General features: G+C 38.8%; 1 long non-coding RNA gene across 1 annotated transcript; it reads left to right on the plus strand.

Moving 5' to 3' along the window:
- The first annotated feature begins 824 nt into the window (after positions 1-824).
- On the plus strand, positions 825-10032 carry LOC117959341. The gene is made up of 3 exons (XR_004659921.1): positions 825-1015; positions 4009-4011; positions 10022-10032. It is a non-coding gene; the product is annotated as an uncharacterized LOC117959341 (long non-coding RNA).
- The last annotated feature ends 437 nt before the right edge of the window (positions 10033-10469 follow it).

Consider the following 10469-nt stretch of genomic DNA (forward strand, 5'->3'; position numbering starts at 1 on the left):
GCTCCATCTGCTTTTAAAATGGCTAGTATACAATCACTAGTCTACAGTCCATGTCCATTCTAGCTTTGATTTTAGGCTTTATTCCTGAGGTGCTTTACATTTTCTTCTTTTTCCATTAAATGTTTCTGGGAGAGATGTTATTAAAAGAAGCTGTAATTGGACTTCTTGTTTAGAAAACTTAAAATCACAGCAGTAACTGGCAGCTTTCGTCAATAACACTTCCAAACACTAATGAAATAATCACTGCCAAAACTCTATGACAGGTTTACACATCTACTGAATTAGAACTTTCCTCATCAGATACTGGTCTCTTTGTTCAACATTATTTATGGTCTTTCTCATTTGGCCTAACAAAAAAACTCTTCAGTCCTTCAGCTCATGCAGATTGCTACTACACTGTCCAACTGACCTGCCTGAGAGTGCCTTCAGAAATGTCACTAATCGGTTGGTCTTACATTTTAAAGGAACGCCAAAGCCCTTTTCCTCCTGGGTCCCCCGAAAGGTTGGAGTTGTAATTGTCCGTTACTACTGTCTCATTTGAACTACAGATCCCCTACACGATCAGGCAAACTTTCAGCCTGACGTCGTCATGCTCAGATTCTAGTCAGAACATGAGTCTAACAGCTTCATTGGACTGCGATTATGGACGTCTTTCAACTGAACCAGAAAAGAAAATGACTCTGCACTCAATTGGATAGACCTACAACCAATGTGAGCAACGGAGTAAGAGACGTGTGTTGAACATTTGCCAAATCTCGTAGGAAGGATAGCAAAAACATCTTTCCGATCAACAAATGCCTTCATTGCAGCTCTCTGTTCCTATTTTAAAATGAATGCGCTGGCGAGATCTACTATAATAGACGCAATGGTGAAATCTACACGTCTCAATTCTCCAGCAGCAGCCGTCTTTGTTGTAAATGAATCCAACCCATGCGCTCTTTGTTGACGTGGTTGATTACTATACTGTTGATCATCTGTCCATCATGATTTAAAGCCCGCCCTGACAATTTGAATGGTCCGAACAGCTCTGGTTCAAGCACAGTTTCTTCACAATGGACTAATTCCAGACCAAACTTCCAATTCTCAAATGATGTGGGCAGGGCTAAGTTTGGCAGGCCTCCAGGCTAGCAAACTTGCATAGTGCGGTTATAGTCGATAGAGGGTTACAATGTGAATGAAGAAGTGCCCTTCACCCTGTTACCAGTTGATGAACCACTGAAACAATTTTGGAAACATTATTTTAAGGTACAAAAGAATCTTTGGCATTGCTTTAAATTTCAGTATAGTGGCAACAGCTGGAAAAGAATTAACAAAGTCAAACTGACTGCGTGGGTTGTGGCCAAAGTTTAGAATTACTGTGGGTCTTATACTGCGGGTTTCTGTCCAGCTGTGTCACAGAAATCTTACAATCAGAACAAAGGTGCTTAGATTGAAGTGAGAAGCATACTAAAGTGCATTGCCTCCCTTTCTCCATCAAGTACAACTGTAAACTGTTTTTATGTGGCAACAAATAGCCCAAATTCAAAAGGGATGAAGAATATTTACCTGCTTTCTTTATACTGCACACACACCTCCCTGCTACATGCTGAAAAGGTTTCCCCATAAGACAGCTGCAGACACAGCCCTCTTACTCCTCTGGACACCTACAAATAATCTCTGGCATCTACAAACAGCGCAGATGCTCTGATATTTTAGTATCAATTAATCTGCCCTTGATCAATCTATGTGGCCCCAATGCAGCCTTACAATCTCTGTGTCACAATAGATGGAGAATGAAAACAAAAGGCAAACTTGCAAGGCAAACTTTAGATTTTAATTTATTAATTATTTTCCAAGCACTTGAATAGTACATTATCATTCAATGGTTAAAAGATAAAAGATAGTTATTCTGTTTTCGTTCCCCTTTAAATGTGTCAAAAGATCCCCTTATATTGAAATTCTGATAAACAAGCCACTTGCACCATGTTGTTGATTCTTCAACAAGGCAGCCAAGAAACAAGCAAGAATAACTTAAGGAGAAAAGCTTTGAACCTGAACACATTATAAAAATAACGGCAAGCAAAGTGCCAGAACATCAAAGTTTACTCGTTTCCTGTGGCAATGTCAATGAGGTCCCCTGGCCACAGGGCTTTATAGTCCACCGCATTTACAAGTTTGAATCAATTTGTCTAAAAGTGTGGGAAGTTTATAGAAAAAAAACTTGGTTGGATTGCTTTGATACAGGATAAAGCAGGAAAAACAGACCACTTGCATGTCACCCTCTTAGATGGCTGAGGTTCCCACACTCTTTTAATTGTGACCCCTATGTAAAGCAGTTTCTACTTGTGACCCTCATCACCATTTGCTAATTGTAATCAGTTTGACCAAAGTAATAATTTCATCACCCACTCCCTGCCATTACTGACAGTAATACTAATTTCACATGCATGGAAGCATAAACTCATACAGAGAATGTGACATTGATGTTGATGTTTTGTTATTTTTATTTAAGCAAACAAGGCCTACAAGAGAAATGTATGTAATTCTAAATGAGTTTAGTTGAATGAGAGTGGGGGAACACCTCTGGTCAACTAATAGACTGTTGCAACAAATAGAGCATAAGTATGGAAAGCAATCGTACTGCACTTGGAGCAAAGACAGCGGGATGCAAAGTGACCTGGAGCCACATTTACTGCGTATTGCCAGTGTTAAACCCCTTGGAATTGCATACAATTAGTCACTACTTTTTCTTCCGCCATGGATAAACACTGCCATGCAGCGCTTTACACGTCAACTGTTCATGTACAAATGATTTTACTGTACAGTCCACAACAATAATAATTACCTTGTAACTCTGATGTGTAGTGATGCATTGGGCTCCTGAGGAAACGTTAACACTACCATTAGCAAAGAGGCACACAGCATGACACATGGTTATCTAACTGGCTGCTTACTTAATGCACATAAACATTCTGAAAAAGGTTTCACACTTCAAACATGGTTCTCCCTGCTTTCATAAGTGTTGGCACTCCCAGAATTCTCTCTCTGAACTGAATGAGGCAAGGCAGCTTTATTTATATTTACATGAAACATTAACAACCAACTCAAAACATTCATTAAAGAATTTTAAAACAGCTAAAATAGAATAAGAGATATTAAATACAAGAACAGAAGTTACAGTTCGGTGTAAGAAATTAACAATTATTTGATTTAATACCTTATTTTGTGTGTGTGTGTGTGTGTGTGTGTGTGTGTGTGTGTGTGCTAATGTGTGTGTGTGCTTATGTGTGTGTTTGGGTATGTCTTATTCTGTTTTTATTATTTGTAAGTTGCGGACATCATTCTTGTGTTTTTCTTGTGTTACCCTCCTTCTCGTCTTTCCTCTCACTGTTTTTCTATTTAGTTTTTTGTTCTAAGACACATTCTCAGCATATTGTTTGTAATTGTTTGTAATCTTTAAAGAAAAAAACTTTTGGTCACAAAAGAAATATTTGAAATAAATAAAGGCAGCATCAAACAGAAAAGTCTGGATTCAAAGAACCAAGAGTTGCAACGGACCTGCAGTTTTCGGAGTGTTTTTTCCAGGTATGTAGTCCGTACAAACTAAACTCTACTTTTTCATGTTTAGTTTGTACCATGGGGACAGAAAGCAGACCTGTCCCTAAGAGGTGGCTCCCTCTTGGGACAGGTCTGCTGTATGTCCCCAGTAGTCTAATCCACAACGTTCCACTTCCGGGATTGCTCCGTTCCGCCAAATTTCACTCTCTTCGGCCGGATGTCTTGTTTTTATTGTTATCTTATCTTATCTTATTGTTGTAATTTTAAACTTTGGTGGATTTATAAGGACTATAGTAAACTTCTTCTCAGATCTCTGCAGGGTAAATTCAGACAGCTAGCTAGACTATCCGTCCAATTTGAGTTTTTTGCATGACTAAAACAACTTTTGAACGTTCCCATGTTCCATCAATACAGTTCCTTCCCGAGGCTATTTTGCAGCGGCACCTTGGCTCTGTTCGGGAGACTACCTAGGCTGTGAATATCTGCATGAATATATGCATTTACTGCATGCCGTTGAAGCATTACATATTAAGCCCTTCTCATACTCTATATCGTCTTCAACAGCAGATGAAGCCTCTTCAGCCTTCAAGCCTCTTCAATAATGCATTAAACAATAACGTTGCTGTTTGTGCAGGGAGGCGTTAGTGTTACTGTAAATAAAGCATCAGCATGGATGGTCTCATGCAGCCTCGTCAATTGAGTCTTGGCCACTTGGGTGCCTCTCTCTTACCTCAGCCACATGGTCATCTCACTGTGTCTCTATCTCACACACTCTGGTAGGGCATGATTGCATAACAGTGACGCTCACAGCTGCTGGTTTATCATTTATTAAAGTTTCTTTCACATAATTTGGGGTGCTCTGTATAAGACACTAATAATTCAGGTGATCTGCTAAAAAATGTGTGACTGACAAGGAAATGGACCTAAGTGAATGTACTGTATTTGCAGGTAGGGCATTTTTTTTTTCTTCACTATGCATCAAAGGGGTCTTTTAACAACCCAAAGGCATCAGTTTAAGGTGACAAAAGCTATTGATCCAATACAAGAGAACAGTCTCACAAAAACATATAAAATATATGGAACTGATGTACACACTGCATGTGGATATTACGAAACAGCTTATAAATGAAGGATTATCTGTAATGCCATGTTTACTCGCACGCGAGAGACAGGAATCAGGACCTGCAACTAACATTGCCACGTAGACACGTAGACACATGTTCTGGGCCCGGAACAAAGTCAATGACCAAACACCGTCGGTCAACTGGAGGGATGATTACTTACATATGAATCAGTTTTAGTACCTTTGCAATTATTATGCAAGTTTGTTGCCAGGGAGCTCAAGGACAGAGGATGGTGGTGACAAACTTAAAATTCTGAACATGACAGAAGGAGACAGAGAGGGGAGGGGCGCATTCCAATTTGATACAAATTGTTTAAGGGTAAAAGAAATAATACAATAGTGCATAAATAAAGCTTCGCCGCAGCATTTTGCACAAACTGCATGTGTGCAGCTTGATTTTGATTGAGGCGATGGTACAGAGAGTTTTGTAGTAAATCAGCCGTTAAGAGATGAATGCATGAATGACTTTCACTAGGTCGGCAAAAAAAACAACTCTTTTCATCTGTTCATCAGAATTCAATTTGGCATCATAAGTTGACTTATGGTGTGGATGGACTAGGGCACATGCTCTCTTCATGGTCTTACGGATGACTGATGTATGAAGTACAGGAGTTTATGGTCCAGAGCACTCAGCCTGAGGGGAGTTTCAATTGGTGTGGTATTTTCTACATTACTATCGGGAAAGGGAAGTTTGGGGTCCCCTGCTGGAGCTGCTGCCCCCGCGACCCGATACCGGATAAGCGGTCGAAGATGGATGGATGGATGGATATAGAGTTACATCTTCAGAAATTGAGAAACTGCTATCTTTCTTCACAATACACCAAAAAAAAGAAATATATACTTTATTGTAAAATGTCAACAAAACTTGGTATCCTCGGGTATGGGGTTGCACCTTACCTACTCTTACCCTGTCTTGGATAGAATGCCATTTTATTCAATATTAAATACATGAATAAATATATACAAGAAAATTAATAAATGCATGAATAAATAAAAAAATATGGCTTTGAAATACATCATGAAATAAATAAATGAGGCAATAAAATATAAATAATCAAAGAAATCTAAATATTCACATAAAAATGAATTGATTGGTTAAATAAATATATGAATAGGTTTTAATTTTACTTATTTTATGGTACTTTTATTTCAGAAGTCCACGTCATTGTATTTCAAGAGACTTTTATTTTACAAATCTACATTTATTTATTTCCGTGGACTTCTATTTCCCAATGCCACATTTATTGATTGCCCTCTCCAATTATTTCCAGTTGTTATATGCAAATCCGGGGGGCGTGGCTACCTCTCACAAGATATCATGATCATAATGATTAGCAAATAGATCAACATGGTTTATCAGCAGATACTATTTTGGCAGACATTAAAGAATTTTGTGAAATAGTTGGGCAGATAAGTAGTCTGGCTATCACTAGACCAAGCCAAGGTCAATAGATTTGAGATTCAGCATTGGTCTGAGGAATTAGCTCTGTATTTCCTCTACACAAAAGGCATGACCAATGGGCATTGTTCAAATGATTCTGTTCGCATTTGGAAAGTCCTTCAACCAATCAGATCAAAGATCTGGGGGACGTAGGAGCAACAGCGGCATCAACGGGTTGCCGCTCTTTGATGGCGTTCGGTAGTTGCTAAGTTGAACGTGAACAAGAAGCTGCTTCTCTCATGTCACTGTGTTAAAACCGCCAATAATGGGCCAGGTAGATAAGCCAGTTTGTGATTGGTTCCTGCAAAATTGTGAACTGAAGCAAGACAATTAAATGTGCAGGTTTCCAGACCGAGCTGCAGGGCGAAAATAAATCTCGGGCGGAGTGGACGAGGTTTACCCAGTCTAGTGGATAAGTGCTCTTCAAGAAATAAACATAGACAGTAAAGTTTTACATTTTTTAAGACTGATTGAGCACCATGTTTGTGTGGAAGATGTCTAAGTTCGGCCAAAGAAGGCCTCAGGTGAGTTAACTTCCTTATTGACCTAAGAGTTAGGTTATGGGCTATGGTGGGCAAACACATTCATGATACAAGTCGCATTTTACCCACCTTTCGGGCTTAAGTAGTAACCATACATTTTATGACTTGGGCTGTTATGGGGTTCTGCCGTGCTATTGCTAGCTATAGGTGGACAAATTCATTAACCAGCTGCTGTTTTAATCACTGCGGGTTGACACAATATTGACTGTTACTAACTTACACAACATATACATCCCTTCCAGTTTCTCAGACAATTGTCACAGTATACAGTATTAACTACTGATTAAAGTAATTCAGGTTTGATGTGAACACTGAGGCAAGGGCAACAAAGATTATTATAGATCAGTCCCAAACTTCTCATTTCTTGGTACAACTAGACAACATTGTCGAGTTAAATAATTGGTGAGCAGCAGCCTTCTTCCTTAGAGGTATTTAGCTAGCTTATAACACAAAACACTAAATACAATCATAGCAAATCCAGACAATCCCCTCTTTATGGAATTATGGTTGGAAATAATTGTTGCAGAAAATTAGGAATAATTTATCCCATGTGCAGTAAACACACTCTGATACACAATAACCTGCTTCCTGGTTCCCTGTACAGCTTAGCATTTGTATTTGTCTTATCCCTATTTTCACAGTTTTTCTTTTATTACATACACCTTTGTTGTATTCTGATTTGCGTGCCCAGCAACAGCACTAATTTATTTGTCTTTTGTGTTTTTTGTGCTGCCTTGCTGCAAAAACAATTTCCTCTTGTGGGTCAATGAAGATCTGAACTGAGCAGAAGAGTTTCACATGTTATAGGCACCGATTTTGAAAAGAGAGACTCAACAAAGAGAGGTAGAAAGTGATTTTCTGGGATTGAAGTGGTGTGTTTTGAAATGTGCAATATCTACCCAAAGATCAGTTTTCACCAGGGTTACTAGACAGAACTTTATCTGTGTTATATCTTCTGAGGAAGAACTTAATGTCCACCACATCCTGATACCTTCAAACGTTTTATACAGGCATGACATCTTTTACATGTTACGTAGCTACTGTCACAAGTCTCTTGCTGGCAACAACTTCTTCGATCTTTTCTAAAACTAGAGACAAAATCCTGTCAGCATAACATACTCTGATTCAGAAGTCAATGTAATAGCGCTTCCTTCTGGAACATCCCTTATTTGCAGCTAACTTCAGAAACAGGATAAGGAAATTAACTATTATTCTTCAAAGGTAAGTAAATGATATAGTTTACAGATAAGCATTCTTGTTACTCAATATTACAGTTAGAATATTACCGTTAAAATACCACAATCTGTAATTTATCTATACAAAACAAGCCACTGACTTAGCGTCGTATGATGGCTTTATGCAAGGCAAACATTGATTAGAGATTTATACAATCAACAATACATTATATGATGAATATTAGAATTTGTTTTTTATTGTATTAAAAAATGCAAATTAGGTCTTTTACTTGTCTAATAACAATCACTGATTTTTCTTCTGAGGTCATTGTGTTCAACACCTTCCCTCTTGTCAATAAAACCTCTGGGATGTTACATCGGAGTCAAAAGCAAACACTGATCCAGAAATAGCTTCCTTCCAATGTCAGGAGCATGACAAACAGAAACTTTCCAGAGCAACATCTGAGCACATAACACATGCATACACACAAATGTGTATGCATATATACACATGTACACATGACAAGAGAGAGAGAGATAGAGATAGAGAGAGAGAGAGAGAGAGAGAAAGAGAGAGAGAGAGAGAGAGAGAGAGAGAGAGAGAGAGAGAGAGAGAGAGAGAGAAAAAGAGAGAAAAAGAGAGAAAAAGAGAGAGCGAGAGCGAGAGAGAGCGAGAGCGAGAGAGAACGAGAGCGAGAGAGAGAAAGAGAGAGAGAGAGAGAGAGAGAGAGAGAGAGAGAGGGAGAGTAAGAGCGTCCACCTGGCCTCTTAGTTTTGTAAATCAATTGAATCAATATGACAAGTGTACTGTAAAGGGGAAAAATGCAACGCTTTGTGATCCCCACCAGCATTCATCCTCAACCATCGGTCTTATCACCACTCCCAGCCGCGAGCAAATACCTGATTAATGCCTGCCACGTGTCAGCTACGTAAATCGTCATGGCACGCTTGGTTGCATGTGAATGGACAGGGTGTGGATTAGACGGCAACACACAAAAATGAGAGCTTGGGGTTTCCACTTGGAATCAAAAGAAGCTCTGAAGCACCATCTCAGATCAAGCTGCCCTTTTTTCTTCAAAACGCTTACATTTTTAATTACAGATAAACCAGATTTTGTATCAATTTATAACCTTTAAAGTTTAAAAAGGTATTTTGGATCATGAATATTCAGTGTTACTGAACCAAGTACTTCACAAAAAGAGGCAACAGGCACGCTAGCAGCTCTGTGAGGCTTATGCACAATCTCATCCTGAGGGGAACATCATTTTCTGTAACACGCGCATTGGCAATCATTCAATAGGCCCTCCTTAAGTTAAAAATAGAGATCATATTGTTCTGTTACTTTGTGTACAGCATTAGTTAATGCACCTTTGGGTTCAAAATTGTCCAACTGTGCGGGTACGGCTTGACTGACTGCGTAACAGCCTCATGGCCACTCAGTTTGCCCATTATTACTTCCGGCTGATCATCAGTGTCTGAAGGTTACTTTGACACCCCATCTGTACATGTCCATTCATTCTGTTGTGTAATACTACTAATGACACAGGAAACTATTTGATTATGACATACCTTCCACCAGAACATTTCCTTTTTTTTCAAAAAAGAAATGATATTCTTGACACAACAATTCTCTTTGTATTTGTCCTTGTTGGAAAATTCTAGTCTATTTGATTTGGGCAGCGATACTGTCAGAAATCTCATGAATAGATTAAATATTGCTTAGCTGTAAATAGTTTCCCACTGCTCCCTTGAGGGATGGGTTAAATGCAGAGAATGAATTACCTAGTGGCCGAAATATACAAGACTGCATAAAAACATCAGACATAAAACCAATGTATTATGTATAAATAATACAAATATGTGTTAAATAATTTCACAAAACATAGAGGTTAAAATAGACAAATAAATACAGTTGGTTGTCTTGAAAAGTATTCAGCGGACTTCACAAACCACCTCAGGAGTTAGGGCACAAATCTGCACTATGACAATACTTCTCAGAATCTAGGGTTTTGCATGCAGGCCTTAAGAAAACTATGATGGCTGAAAGAGAAAGCATTTACAGAGTCTCTATTGGTTCAACCTTAATGCCAAATTATATCAGGACTGCATAAGACATCTGTCATACAAGGAGCTGAGTAAATTGCACAATATGACTTGTGACTGTCACAGATGGGAAAATGAATCTGTTGACCTGGAAGTGCAGGGAGTTTAAGATATGTTGGTATGCTGCAACAAGAATACTAAAAGACTGGGAATTATTGTAGGTGGAAAACTATTAAGTAGATTGCAATTATGTTACAACTAAGGATTTGTATATGGCTGTTGATGGTAAACTTATTATCTTGTGAATATTAAGTTCGGAAAAGGAAACTGTACAATGAATGATGAACAACAGCCCAAAGTCCCTCCCATGTGTGACATTGAACTCTGCAGACCATGTATTAAGGACCTGCACTCCCAGTGGAGTCTTCCGCTTCTGCAGCAGTGCTGTCCAGTAGCTCAGCCGGGAGACTGACCCCCCGGAGGACAGGGGGAGAGAAAAGAAGAATTTAGCACTACACATCAGAATATCCCAGTAAAGTTATGGGACAAGGGATATCTTTTGTAGGTTTCATGACATTAGAGGTAGTGGAAGTAATAATAATAGCACT

Source organism: Etheostoma cragini, chromosome 16 (genome assembly GCF_013103735.1).
Source record: "Etheostoma cragini isolate CJK2018 chromosome 16, CSU_Ecrag_1.0, whole genome shotgun sequence".
NCBI classification, from domain to species: Eukaryota; Metazoa; Chordata; class Actinopteri; order Perciformes; family Percidae; genus Etheostoma; species Etheostoma cragini.